Raw genomic sequence first — 13,288 nt, forward strand, 5'->3', positions numbered from 1 at the left:
GGAAATGGCTTAAGAGAGCGACACATTTAAATGAGCTCCATGAGCTGCAGAAAGCTGAACAGAGGAGGGATTGTGTGCGGCTGCATCGCAACAGTCAGGACAGCCCTTTGAATGTGCATGCCTGTTACTGAGTGAGAGATAAAGTTACACCAGTGGTCAGCTGAATGCTGCAACTTCCTGTATCCATTTCACATTAAAAGCCCTGTTTCATACACATTCCAGCCATATACAAAATTTTGACCAAATCTTGCTTATTTTTACATTAAAGATGAGTAAACTGAAAAAAAACCCAAAAAACTTCCCAAAGAAAACCACTGCAAAAACGTTTCTGGGTTTAAGTTTACATGCGATATTTGTGAATGTGGCATCTGTTCCCTGCTGAGATCTTCCATGGCGTTGAAGCAGTACATGGCATCCTCCCAGACTTCTCCTCTTCAGGAAGGTGCAGTCTACCTGCTGTCCGGCAGCCACGTGCTCCTCCACACAGAGCAGCAAACACATCTGTGACCTCTCGAGACTTGGCTGCCTGGTGTAAGCCCACTGAGCCGGCAGCAAATCAGAGGTGAGAGAGGGAGAGAAAATATGGAGAAATAAAAGAGGGACTCACAGATGTTGTATTGCAGATGAATGCTAATAATCGAAGAACAAGGACAGGAGGGGAAAATGCTCAGTGATCCAGATGTGTGGAGGAAGTGACTCCCTCGGGGAAACTCCTGGCAGAGGAGCAGTGTCTCCTCCAGACGGGACAGAAAGGAATAATTCATCCTCACATGAATGGTGCCGGCTCCTGCCTGCATTGTGTTTGGGCCAAAGGGTCGCTGTGGATGTCCGTTGATCAGCCTCAGATAAACCTGGCTGTCCACCTCCATCCTTCCACACCTTATTTAGAAAAGGTGGGGACAGATAGAAGGAAACAATTGCCATTCTAACTACCAATATAAGTTTTGCCTTTCCAAACCCCAAATTATAAAGACAAAACTGTAAGGAATTGATTAAACTGTGTACTTCTCTGCTGCAAATGATACTGAAGAAAGCAAGATGTTACTTGAGTTCCATGTTTTCTACAGGATTAGCTGGTGAGGATGAACACTTTTGCCTGGGATTCAGCCTTAGCCTTTGAAAGTTCTTTGGAGGAGTCATGAAGGAAATACAAATTATTTTGCGTTCTCTAATTAGTCATTTTGAACCTGACATTCAGAGGCAGCCTTACTGATCTCTGTTGAGTATTTATTTATTTATATTTTTTTATGTAAAGAGGCACTTCATGGTTTTGTTTGGGTGGAAATAGAGCAAGAAGAAGAGCTTTAGAGAATGCATATCATGGCTAAAGTGAAATTAAACCAAATCACAATGCCAAGTTTTGAGATGCCAGCTCTGCTTTTCTTGCCTAGAACCCATAGCACCAAATGAGTATTCTCTGCAGGGCGACTGGGCCCATCCTTAGAGATGTAAGAGTGAGGAGCGTAGACATCAGAGGGAGCTTGGAGTAGAGCCTCTGTTCTTTTGCGTGAAAGATCGGACATCCGGTAACAGGGGGCCCTTATCTACACCCACAACAGGAGAGATTACATATATCATGGGGTCTGCTAATGCCTCAGGATCCCCAAAGAGGACCCAGGAAACATTGCCGTTAAAAGGGATCTCTAGCTGCGCTTGTGGCCAGCAGAATTTTGGATAACCAAAAATGCTGCGGAGTCCTCACAAACCACCTGCAACATAAGAAAAAGTCAGCCAAAGACAGTTAGACAGTGTTTTCTCTCAATTTATGAAACTATAGTTGACTCATTCGTTGAGCTGGTGACATTGGATAATGTCAGACACCGACAGTTGATTCCACAAAACCAACAGCTGTTAGCTTCAAATGACAAACCTATATACGGTCCTGTTGTACCAAAAATACCAAAGACTTCATATGTTAATCTGACACCATTATCAACAAAAAATACATGTGTCTCCTGTGACAATGGAACGTTTAGCTAACTATTACTAACCCACCATCTCAACAGCAAATGTAAGAAGAACAGAGTTTATTTCTTCAGAAGAGTTGCAGAGATGTGGAGAGTCTTTGTCAAGGAGCATTATGTTATGAAGGCTTTTGTGGTAACCTTCTTACAAGACTCACTTTGTCAGTTTTTCCTTTAATTTGTCATGCATCTGTATCCAGGTTGGCTTACACAAGAAAAAAACAAAAAACGTCCTCAGCTTCAACTGCCTCCAGTTCTCCCAGCAACATGCTGGGAAATGTAGTCCGTCCACCGAGCCCTGGCTCAGCACCAGTGTTTCCATAAAGTCAGTTGTGCTTTGTTCATCTTCAAAAAGAGGAGTGGCATCACTGAGCAACTCAAATGATCTAATAATTCTTCATAAAAATCCAGCTGGCAATAACTATTCAGCAGCGCAATAAAAGGTCGGGGAGGAGCATGGCTTCAGTTCCAACACAAACAAATGTAAATGCTGTTTATTGATCATTTAAATCGGTTCATTACAAGAGGGCAGTGAAGCCATCGCTTGTTCAGAGAAAGCTCGCCGGGATTACACATGGCACAGAGTGTAGTTTCTGCTGCTTCCTGGGATGTGTTCGTTGGCACCACAGAGTCGTGGTAACGCGCTGTAGAGGGAGAAAACGTTTGTGTTGGATATGCACCAACAGAGAGGGTTGCGCAACATTAGGCTGACCTCACTCTGTGTAATATCTGGTGTGGAGGAGGGGGAGGAGGAGGACGGGGGGGGGGGGCAGCAGTCAAACCATCAGATTGAAGACGCTTTCCCAGAGGACGACTGGTCGAAATCCTCCTCTAATGAAAGGTGATGAGCGAAATTTAAGTCAGACTTCGTCACAGAGACTAAGAGAAGGGGCTCCAAGTGTGTTTGCATGTGTCCGAGTGTATGAAGAGACAGAGAGATTATCAGGAGGTGGAACTGTAACATGAGTTCACGTTTGACTCTGTCAGGACAAACTGTGAGATGAGATAAGACACAACATCATATTTCTCTCTGAGGCTGATGTGCAAGGGTCAGTGCAGTTACTATACGAGTGTGTCATCGCTAAAATAATCCGATGACCGCACGCACACAGACACACACAAACACATGCACACACACACACACTGGCAGGGACCCAGTGCTTTGGTGGTGCACACACATGCTCACCAGATGCATATACACTTCGCCAAAAATCATACATTTGAGGATGCATGCAAACATTGAGCCAACACATACACATAATCTGCACAGGCATGCCCACACAAACACACACAGATAATTTGGTGAAATTGTTGAATGTTATTCACTGTCTGAACAATTTTATGGCATACATTTGTCATTTTGAAGCTGTTTAAGCACTCAGGTTTTAAATTATATTAACATGTTGAAGTATATAAGACGGAAATAACAGCGTCTCATTTTGCTTCAGGATACCCAACTGTATTATTGCTGAGGTAACCATTAAATGCAGGGCAGCTCCAGTTAGTTAAGTCTCCAACGTGCATTTACTCATCTGCAGCACCCTCTGGTGGAAAATAAATGCCATTAGAAAATGCCTCCATGCAGTGCTGAATAAAGCACAATGTATCATTATCAGAATCATTTCAATATTAAATCTGTGATATTCGTATAGTTTATTATAATTTTACATTCACTAATGAAGAAAAGAACGTGTTTAGGTAGATAGTGTACAGTATACACAGTTCTTCTCTTCTATCTCTATTCTGTCCTTTTCTCTCTCTGCTCTCCTCTCACTCCAACCGGTGGAGGCAGATAGCCGTCCACCCCTGAGCCTGTTTTCTGTCGGAGGTTTCTTCCTGTTAAGAGGGAGTTTTTCCTTCCCTCTGTTGGAGGTTTTTCTCCCTTAAAGAGGAGTTTTTTTTTCCCTCCTAGCTTATGTGGGAATTGTTGAATTGTTGGGTTGCTCTGTATAATATTGTAAAGTCTTGTTGTAAGGACTTTAATGTGTTAAGTGCCATGAAATAACCTGTGTTGTAATTTGATGTTATATAAATCAAATTGAATTGAATAATTGTTTTGGGGCCACTTTCAGGCTCCATATAATTTACATAGGTGTACATAAAACAATGTAAAAGAGGAGTAAAATACAATGCTATTTTCCTCTTGTGTGGAGAGATTATGTTGTGACTTGGCGCTATATAAATAAAGTTGAATTGAATTGAATTGAATTGAATTGAATTGAATTGAATTGAATTGAATTGAATTGAATTGAATTGAATTGAATTGAATTGAATTGAATTCTACTGTATGAGGGAGTGTGCTCTTACTAATTTTTTTAATATCTGTTTGGAAGGGCAGGAGGAAATTATAATGAAGTGCGAATTATAGATTTGTTGGGTAATTGCACCCACTGCTTAAAATTGTATCATTGTGTCTTATCTTAAGACACAACATATAATTGTGGGTTCAGTTAGATGAGGGAGTGACAATATCAATACAGAAAAGGATTAGAAATTAAAGGGCTTGCATTCATCCGGACATTTGTCTTATGGTACCTCTATTCCCCCTTGCCCACCTTCCTCATTTTTTTTAATTTTCTTAAGATTTCATATGCATATACTTGCTCTTAAATGTAGGCTATCATTACATTGGGCATACTTCTCCACTACCGAGGCAGAGAGCAGTAACAACTCTGCCTTTTGAATAACCTTCTGCTGTATCTAACTAACTCTTCTCTCAGATTTGTAGAACTTTACTATTTACAGTCCATTGCTTATTGGACTTAAGTGTTTATGTGTTTGGCAAAGTTATATCTCCCCTGCAATCTATTATCAATATTTACAATTAATTCTGTGTAATACATACATTTACATTTGAAAACATTTCCGTTCGTGAGTTAAAGATTTCTCAAATCATATGAAATTCACGAGAGTCAAAAACGTAGATGTCAGGTAGTGAGATTAGTTTAAAAAAGATAACTGTCAGGGCAAGAATACACAACATTTTAGAAATCTGAGGAAACTGTTGGAGGATTGAGGGCAGACTGGATGCCTCACTGGCTTACTATCACCTAACCTTCCTGATGGTAAGTGGTATTACAAGTTGTGACCTAAATCATGCAAATTGCGCTTTTATCATTCTACTTTTTCTGTGCCGTTTTGATCCATCTACTATATAGATGATCGTTTTTTTATTTTCCTCTTTTTTTACATACTGTACACATACATCCACATGTTTCGCTTGAAGCGCAAGTTTGATAAGAAAAATCAGAAAGCATATTTCAGTGATCCAGCAAAGACAGACACTTCTGCAGTAATAGAGATGAGTGTGTGGAGGAGTGCAGACTGAAACCTGGAGCCAGAGTCTGCACACAGTACAGTCCACAGTACTGTAGCACATTTATAAGAGCAGCTGGATGTACAGGAAGCTGCTTGGCCTGTTGTGCGCTCATCATGCCAAAGTTTGGAGGAATAACAGGCAGAGGCCTCTGAGCAAAAAAAGTACGTATGCCGCCACACTCCCACTGAAAAGAAGCAAAACTCCTGCACTGCTACTGTCTGGAAAACAAAAGAATTAATTTGTGATATTGAAACTGACACAGAGCGGCCAGCTGGATGCTAACATGTACATATACATATATTCAACTGGAATGGGATTTCACAGTACAGATGATCACTATCAACAATAAAATCCCTCATAGTGTACTGTCACTGTGAGATCAAAGTGCAGAGAGACTCAGTTGACTGTGGATCTAACTTTTCTGGCAGGGGAATCATTAAAACACTCCCATCTCTTGATTTCCCCCCACGGCTATGTTGCCCTTATACCCAATTGTTTCTCAATTAAATTGAAAGAGTTTGCAGCATGCAAGCGCAGCAGTGAATAACGCAGCTGCATGAAGGCTCAAAGACTGTCAATCAATTATCCCATTAGTTGAAAACTTTACAGAAGAGTGTTGTTTGTCTTGTGTGATTACTAACTCAAGCATGTTCCAAGGGGCCACAATCTGTGGCGGGCTCATTGAGTCCATTTGAGGCAGTGGTCCCAATAACAAGGCAGACAGGGGGTCCCACCGTAACCTCACTGTTATTCAACCAGCATCTGTTATTCTTTTGAGCAAAAGCATTAACTTAACAACAGAGCCGAGGTCATCCACTATTCTCTTTATAGAGCAATCACAGGAGGCAAAATGGGCTTTATTGAAATAATGAGCATGCACATACAACATCTGACACAGACTCACAATATTTCTCTGTGCTTTGAAGAGAACAAACACATCGGTGAAACTTTAAGCATTCTCTTTATTTATCTTCCTCAGATATGTTGTGAAAAGAAAACAAATATCATCGCAGACTCCAAAGCGCTTCTCGTCTCCAGTGTACAAAACTAATCAGCCTGTGTTACTCGCCCAAGGTCTTCCCATTTTTTATTAGCAACATTCAGCCCCCAAAGTGAGGCAACATGAAAGGGAAAGCAGAGCGCTCAAAAGATGGCTTCGTCTGTGCAATTTATGTCAATCTCGCTTGCTTTAGCATGTTTACAGAGAGATCAATTCCCAAACTCCGAGGGCCAACATTGTCAAAAATGAATAATTTAATAATGATAACCTTAAACTTTGTTTTGCCATAATTGCCCCTGTAATATTCTTCCTGATTTTTTTTCTGTGCCTACTAGACATGACCGGAATCACAGAAAGGCTGCTTGTTTATGTCACAGTGGTGACAAAAAAATAATCACTCTGACCTTCAGCTGTAAACAGATTTAGAAAAGAAGCTTGCAAAGCTTTTGTGTGTGACGCTTTGATCTCGTCTAATTTATCCCAATGTCTCACAGATTTTTAAATGACTTTGCTGGCTTATTATTAAACATTTTAAATTATTACAAAATTAACAGCCACTACTGAGCCCTTTAAAGCAGTGTGAGGCCAGGAGCTCAGCACCACACCACTGTAACATCCATTTCACAACCGAGAACTGTTTAAGATCTTGCATAAGCATGAAGATGTGAATATCTGTGCTCCACACATGGCTCATCAATGAATTATGGCCCAATGCTTTCCTAAAGATACCACTGTGTGAGATCTGCTTAGCCGATGAAAAATTACATCAACATCAAAGAAGTCCTCTTAAAAGAGCAAGTTTAGAAGAATTAATATTTGATAATGCTCAAACCCTGCATAAGCACACAGGCAATGAGTGTGTGATAATCTCTTAAGAATATTAAAAGCCCTAATATGCCGTATTTACTGATATTAAGGATTAAAACAGCATATAATATGCGTTTAAAAATCGTTTTGCATATCAAAATACAATTTGTGAGCAGTGATTTAATGGTAGTTAATAAGAGTCTTTTCAAAAGGCATACTAGAGATGGACACAGCAGGTTTCTCTCTGCCACCTTGTGGTCATTTTCTCTTACTGCAGAAATGAAAGGGAGGAATGGTGTTCAAAACAAATATGATATTATAATATACCTGAGGTTTTTGAACCTAAAATGCACAAATGAGAGGCATACCAAACCATGAACATCATCATGACCACTTTATATTTGGGCTTGAAGACTACAGATTTATACCAGACAGACTGTGTTAGACTGGGGATATAGAGTTTGAAAACCATAACCATTTAAACTAGACACAAACTTTGCTGCTTGGAATTTGAATAAATACTCAGAATACCAAGGTTGTTCAATATTATTTTGGCAAATTTGGCAATGGTTGAATCTAACTATTTCCTTATGTACACCTTTGAGGTACTTGTACTCCACTACAATTTATTTGACAGTTACAGTACCGTACAATACTGACAGGGGCCATTGTACTGTGTAAATAATACTTTTATTTAGTAAGTAATACGTTTCAACACTTGCTATTAAAACATGTTAACATGTGTCTGTTAACGGAGGTGTTACAGACTGATATAGTACAAGATGATGCATGGGTTGTGTTACTCAACAAAACTGAACCACATTTTCCCCTCAGTGTCCTCTGAGTTTAATAAGTGTTTCTCTAAAGGGTCACCAGCAGATCTCTTTTTTTTTTGGACTACATTTTTCCAATGTCTCTCACAAAGGTCTATTATAGAAACATCCGGCCCAACCATGACCGGGCCATCTTTGGCTTTGCACAACTTCGAGTTGATGTGCTAATTGCCCTGCACCCAGGAATGGTGGCTCTTCTTGTATTGGTCTATAAAACTTTTCAAAATAAAATATCACTGTCAAATTTAAAAACAGAATTAAAACCAATTAACATTGTGGTAGTATACTTCTTCCAGAGGACTATACTGAGGACATTGAATTTGCTTTATAGGATTGTCTGTCTTTGAAATTAAAATTCTTGTCATCACTTTAAACCCGTTTTTACAGAAAATAATAGACCTTTTTTTTTCTGGAAAGACATCAGGACATGTAACAGTAAGAAGGGCAGATGTAAATCATGTATGAATAAATGTCTTGAAAAAAGGTCATCACTTGTACTTGGCTGAGGCAGACGGACTCACTTCAACTAAAGCTTAATTTATAATAGAAAAAAATAGAATTGTAAATACGGTGGAGTGGTCAGGTGCTGACCTTGAATTCAGACTGAGGTCTGGAAGAGCCTTCATTAGTGAGCCAGTTCACCTGTGCCACTGGAGAGAGAGTATAGGACTTGCTGCGTCTGAGTTAGTGAACTCGGTAATTCACACACTGTCTTGTGGCCTGTGATTTAAACTGGTTCTCTGCCTCTCTTTGTTAACCAGCTTCAGCATAATGATGTAGTTTTCTGTGATGTTCCAACACCATGGCTGGAGGCAGGAGTTTAGTCAGCAGCGTGCAGGATTGAGAAAAAAAAGTGAGCCACTGAAAATGGGAGAAAAATGGCTTGCAGTACCCCAAGGTAGGAAATAAATTGCAGACGATAACTAGTGAAGCAAGGCACAAACAGCATAATAAATTGTTCAAGATTTTGCTCTCATTTTGCAGAGCAAAATCAAACTTTGGAGTGCGCAGTTGGCAGGCCATTAAAAGAATTACTTCATGCTCTGAAAACAGAGGGATTGTGTCAATCCCTATATCTCACACAAAAAGACAAGGCACTCTTTGGGATTGCTTTGTGTTTTCTGCCATCTAGGTGGGTACAATGATGAGCTCAGATCACAGCGAGGCAAGCACAAATACAGTAAGTGACTTGGAACTAGCTTTGAAAGAAACATATCTCTGTTGAATAAGGAGCTAAACCAAGAGTTAATACACAATGGCATGGAGTAAATAAATATTTATGCACAAATATTTATGTCTTACAGTTTCTCAATGTATCAATATCAATGATTAATGATCTGCATTCCACACTTTTAATAATTTAGCAAAAATAAATAAGTCATATTTTGCCCACTCTATAAATATTCAAGAGTTTTGGAGACATTTTTGTTGTCTGCAGACTATTTATTGTAGATAATAGCAATCACTGGAGCGATGTGCACTGAGAGATTTGTTAGTTGTTTGCTTAATCTAATAAATATTTCATATGTTTTTGAATATGAGAATTAGCACTCCAATGCAGACCCCACATGCAGAATAACTCTTCCTCAATGCACCGGTCAAACGCAAATTATTTCACACAATAAAAGCAGAGGAAGGTTTGAAATTCTGCTTTTAATTCTTTCTGTTTACTGTAGTCAGAAATAATAATATTCTGACAGAAAGTCTAATTGTTATGCTGTACTTTTCTAGGCTCTAAGTCACATTTAAATGAAGTTGAAGTGTGGAGCTGTTGCAATATAATCCAATGCACTAGTCTTCTGTCTAAGTAGCCTCTGATAATAATCATCTAAACATGATGCAGACAGCTTCATGGATAAGGCTTAAACATTAGTTCCTTGTAGCTGTAATGAGATATGGCTAAAACCACGCTACCAGCCTGTGATCTTGCATTGTTTGATGGGAATCATGTTAAATGAGGCAACGTGGAAAGAAATTATAATTAATAACACCAAAACACATTGATGATGACATGACTTTTCTCCGAGAGTAATGAAGTTTGATGATTTTCCAGTAGAAACAGAAATAACACTTGGGCAAGAGAAACCACGAGACAGTATTAATAATGCATTTTCAGCACACATTCAGCAACATTATTCTGCAATTTAAATGAGGGTTAAAGCTCGCTGCTTTACTTGAACAAGAGCAATTGGACATTAAATATAGAAAAGTAGCATATTTTCACCAGTGAGATTTCATTCATTCATTCATCTGAGCCATTTTAAAATTCAGTTGGAGGCCAGGAGAAATGTAACCCTTTCTGTCCTGCTTGAAGGACATGTTCTTCTACATGGTGAGTGACACAGTTGTGGTTTGTTAAACCCAAAAGGGAGCAACAAAGGAAATGTACACTCAGACCAATAGCGGGCAGGCTACCATACCCTGCCTCACAGTAATATTGGGCACCCTAGAACAAGTTAGAATACTGAATTGAAATATGATCTTGTAAGATGAGACTCTTATTAGTGCACGTGTCCCTGTGCCAGAACAAGTATGCAAGGTCACGTCAGGTGAAGGTCACGTGCCTCATTAACAAACTTCAAACTCGTACGTTGTAACGTTCAGTTATTTCCTTGATCGGAGGGACATTGTACCATTTTGGTATGTTGCTCTAAAATGCGTCGTTTCTTCAGACTGGCAGCGCAGTAAAATGGACATAAGGGGTCGGCGTGCAGTCTGGGTGACGCTCAGTTTTCTACCTCCTGCCGTGAACATCCCTCTCCTCCAGACCAGAGTGCAACCTGCGGGATTTTACAGCAAAATGGCGACAGTGGGAAAGACGGAGTGAGATGGAAAGACAAACTGGAGGACAGGATCGGTCGTCCTGAGGTAGGTGTCGCAGCCTGCTGTTCACTGTGATGTGCGCAGGGATGCGTCGGAGCCAGGTGCGGTCAGTCAGTCGAAGGTGAAACACCGCAGCGACGGAGGGCTGTTTAAGCTGCAGCTTTGTCGTCTCACATTTAACTGAAATGGGTTCACGGTTGCGACATTGAGCATTTGTCGCTGACACCGTTTTCTCTGTGCGTCTCCGCCTCGTCGGCAGAGCAGCTGGCGCACTGTCGCATAGCCTGTCCGAATAAAGTCCCAGCTTACACACAGCTCTTTGCTATCTGAGTTCATCTCAACTTGCACTGAGCTCAGCAGACATGTTCACTCGGAGTTATTAAGTGATATGACGTTTATTTGTTACATTGATCATATTTGCAGGACATGGAAACCATTTTATGCTGAAAAACATGATCGTATAAACTTGGTTGCTCAAGTTTTATATCTCTGACTTCCTTATCTGTCCTTAAATTGGCTATTAGCAACACAGTGATTAAGGTGGTACTGTTAACATTGAATGGAAGTTCAAAAAGCAGAGGTGAATTGTAATTCCAAGTGCAATCAAAGCTGTAAAGTCCTGCAGGAGCCAGCCTGCCTTCCTGCCCTTCATCCTCTCATTTGGGTCACAGAGCTAAATATTATTATTATTATTATTATTATTTTTCTCCCTCAAACTGAATTAACCAGTGACTAGTTTGAAAGAATCTGTTCAAAGGGTATTTCTAGAATCCTTAAGGAAATAATATTCTGTCCACTAATTGATGAAAACATATTTTTAAACAGTCACCCAAGTTATGTCTGTTTCCAAATCAAAACAAAGATGGCAGCCTCTCCAGCTGCCTGATCGAAAACAAAGTTGCAACTATGTTGTGTTGTTTTAAAATATCTAAACTGTAAAACGATTTTCAAAATGTTTGTTAGCATGACAACAACGAAAGTGTTTTAATAAGTTACTGGTAATTAAATGTATTTACTGGAATTACATTTATTATCAAGTTTATCCTTAAATTCTTAAAACTGAAATTGATTTTTTTTTTTTTTTTGAATAACTATGACAATACGGTAACACCGACTGATGAGCAAGTTAAAGAGTAGCTGAGTTTTGGTATAGGCTACTGGAAGAAGTGATGCGTTCAGATGTTAATGGCTGAGCTGGCAATACACATCTTGGAATAAAAATGGCTAAAGAAGCATTTATGGATTGATTTATGCATTTATGGATCGAAAGTCACAAACACATTGATTTATAAGGAGGTTGTTTTCATTGGGGTTGATTGGACTGGATCTGACTCGTAGCAGTGATCCTGAACCGAATGCATGTGTTGTATTGTGTAATATACTGTGGAGGGTCATATTCAATGAAATGTTATACATAGTTTGATTTGATTGTTTTTCCTGTGGAAGTATTCTCGACATTGATCAAAAAAATAAGATTTGATCAAAAAGTTTCAAGACTGTTCCTGTTTGCGTTTGAATGGTGCGCAGAACAGTAATGCATGTGAAGCAGGAAGGAGCAATAACTTTCATCAGTAAGTATTCCAAGTAGCGTTGGCTGATCAACATCAGCACCTGGTTGGCATATGTTTTTGTGACCAGTGGTACGGGGTGGGATGTTTGTGATTTCACTGTGGGACTTTAGCGAAAAGCACTCATTGAATATTTTTTTTAACTCCAGACATCAGCAAGGGAGACTGTTTGGAAAACTTTTGAAAGTCTAAGGCAGTGCAGCAATGAGCCTGGTGAGGTGTTTTGAGTGGCATTTAAATTTCAAAAAGGGGAAAACATCACTGTACGCATCCAGGTGGCCTATTGTTGATATTCTTGGGGGTTGTGCAACGCAATTTGATCCCTCCGGGGTCAGACTGTCAACACCGAGTTCTTCTGTCAAGTTCTGAGGCATCAGAGGGAAAACATTCGGCGCAAATGATCTGAACTATGCTGTGATAGCAATTGGGTTCTGACACGCAACAACATAATCATCGTTCCCAACACCTCGGACTCACCAGATTTAGATCCCGATGTCCTCTCCCTGTTTGTTGCCCATAAATTTGACATAGAATTTTAAGTGCGCTCTCTGTTCAAGTTTCAGGTCCAAGGCGAAATTTGTGTTATGCATGTACAACTCTTAACGAAAACGTGTAACACAGATGCTCATGTTGATTAAGTGGCGTAACTTGGAAAACGTGCCCAACGAAGTTGTTGCTTCTCCCTGCTCCATGAGCGTCGCTAGGCTGCGCTCCGTTGTCAGCAAGAACAGTCTCTGAACTTTTTGATCACACCTCGTATGAGGTGTTTTAGACATTATTTTTCTGTAGTTTTGTTGTGAAAGAACTTCCAAAAGATTAGATCTTCTTACTTTGCAGTTTGATTGTCTTAGACTTTCAAATTAATAATATACATATTTGTTATAAGTGTGGAGAAAAATCAGTCGCACACACAAAATAAATTCTCCAACCTACTCAATCAAAAACATTAATACAATAAAAAGACTACTGTAATA

The 13,288-nt window shown here is 39.7% G+C and overlaps 1 protein-coding gene across 2 annotated transcripts in view; it reads left to right on the forward strand.

Moving 5' to 3' along the window:
* Positions 1 to 10,541: 10,541 nt before the first annotated feature.
* The window catches only part of znf644b (zinc finger protein 644b), a 32,381-nt gene continuing 29,634 nt past the window's right edge, over positions 10,542 to 13,288 (forward strand). For both annotated transcript variants that reach the window (XM_069703990.1, XM_069703989.1), the window contains exon 1: positions 10,542 to 10,791. The gene's annotated coding sequence lies outside the window, so the exon portion shown is untranslated. The remainder of the gene's footprint in view (positions 10,792 to 13,288) is intronic.

This window comes from Brachyistius frenatus, unplaced genomic scaffold (assembly GCF_029030835.1).
Source record: "Brachyistius frenatus isolate BFR_SWC_R1_liver_20210118 unplaced genomic scaffold, ASM2903083v1 Contig_49, whole genome shotgun sequence".
NCBI classification, from domain to species: Eukaryota; Metazoa; Chordata; class Actinopteri; family Embiotocidae; genus Brachyistius; species Brachyistius frenatus.